Here is a 2,169-nt window from a genome sequence, read left to right on the forward strand (position 1 = left end):
CTCATGCTTGTTTACTCTTGCAATCAGCCAGCCCAGGCTGTGTGTTATATTGTTTTAACATTTTCTATTGCATTTTTCCTTATAGTTAATGTTTTCAGTTATGGCTTGCTACTTTCGCTTTTTCCTTCAGTGTGGTTGCACACTTAGTTTTACGCATTTTGTTCCTTCCCTGTGTGAGTTAACGAGCATTTCGCTCTCATTTAAGTACCGGTATATGGCCGAAAGAGACAGCCTCCAGGAATTGTGCAACGAACCCTCTCATCCAGGACCGTGTGCCACAAAGAGCGCAGATTTGCCACAAAATGGGATAATTCACAGGCGTCTATTGTGCTGAATGAGGCCTAAGCGCTGTAGTGTGCGAGTGAGACAGACGAGAACCTACAACATAGGGAAACCCCATAGAAACTGTTTGTGGCCAGGGAGATGTAGCAGTGTTAAATATGGCGGACCTAAGATTGGCCATAAAGAAAAACATTTATGAAAACTATTTAATTCTTTAGTAATTCAGGGAATGAATCCATACTAATTTTAATCTACCATCATTCATAAATTTGATCCCAGTAAAACTTGAATATTGATCATACCTACGATAGTTTAGGATTTACTGTTAAAGTGAAATTAACAGGTTTTGTAACAATGGCCTGAATGCCAAAATCTGAATGCTTTGGTCGATCTTAACGATTGACATTTCATATAGAAGTGCATCGTTAAAATGGCACATGTTGTAAGTATCAACTCTGTAAGATTATTTGTTTAAAAGATATGGTAAATTTAAATGATCAGTATTTTCAGTTAAGCATCAGATCATCATTTTCTCCCAAAAAAAAAAAAAAAATTATTGAATCATTGGGCATAGAATATTTGTTGTAAAGTTTAGTGCCTAATAGTTACTTTTGTTCTTTATTTATTTATCAGAAAGCACATTGGTGGAAGGCTACCGGCCGTGACATTAAAAGTTAAGAAGGAAATTGTATTGGTTTTATATAAAAGAATGTAATGTTTATTATTTAATGGATATTATTGTTTCTTTATTTAGAACGTGAAAGTGGTCAAGCTTTGATTATTTAAATGTGTTAAAATGTAAAATAATATAGAATGAGCTGTATCCAATCAGACGGACGGCTTCAGGAAAGGGAACTGCACTAGTCAGTTGAGCTAGGATGTTCGGCGCGGGAAACGCGGCCGGGGACAGGCTGGTGGAGACGCGAAAGTGGACAGTCGGTCTTTAGGTAGCTAGAAAGTGAAAAAACTTAGAAAAATTCGCGTTGTGTGATATCGCGGGACTTAGTCGCTGCCCAGTGAGCAGCCGTGTGCCTGGTGTGAGCTCTAGCTTTTCGCATTGTTATCCAGGTGGAGTATTGGACTTGTGATTTGCGATGAGATTGTGAATAATCGAACTGTGTCAAATGGATATACCCTCAAGTGCAACAGTAATTCTAAATATGACCACTTTCACTATTAGTTTACTTTCTGAATAAACATTATTGTAACCAAATCGCAATTGTGTGGCCTCTATGATGCATGGGTCGTTAATTTAGTTCCCCATATTATAATTACTGTTGTTATATGATATATTAATGTTGTATGTTTCATTCAATTTCGCATGTGAGCCCAAACATCTTTGGAATGTTAGCTTGCACCTGATTTAAGGCAACAGGATTCTTTTGGGGTATGATTTAATCCAGGGCCTGTGTGACTACAGAAAAAGGGAATGATGGCCATGCATTTTAGTGCCTTTACCATACTGACCAACTAACTGACACTTTTATCCAAAATTCTTGAAAATATCATCTATTCAACAGTAGCTTCATATATTTGTAAAAATGTAGGGTTTTCAGAATTGCTCTTCAACAGAAAATGCTATATGTGTTTTCACTGATCAGATATTAACCCATTGAGACATACTGTGCTCTCTCAAAAGCTTTTGACTGTGTGAATCACGAAATTCTTCTAGATAAGGTTAAGAATTGTAGTATGAGTGAAACAGTGCACAAATTGCTTAATTCATATTTAACTGCAAGAATGCAGAAGGTTGAAATTAACGGTACAGATAGTCTGAAAAAAATCAACAGAGTCCTCTAACTGGGGAGATATCAAGAATAGTGTCCTACAGGGTTCAGTCTTAATATATATTAATGATCTGCCACTGTATGTTCATGAAGATACAAA

This window comes from Schistocerca serialis, chromosome 3, assembly GCF_023864345.2.
Source record: "Schistocerca serialis cubense isolate TAMUIC-IGC-003099 chromosome 3, iqSchSeri2.2, whole genome shotgun sequence".
Lineage (NCBI taxonomy): Eukaryota > Metazoa > Arthropoda > Insecta > Orthoptera > Acrididae > Schistocerca > Schistocerca serialis.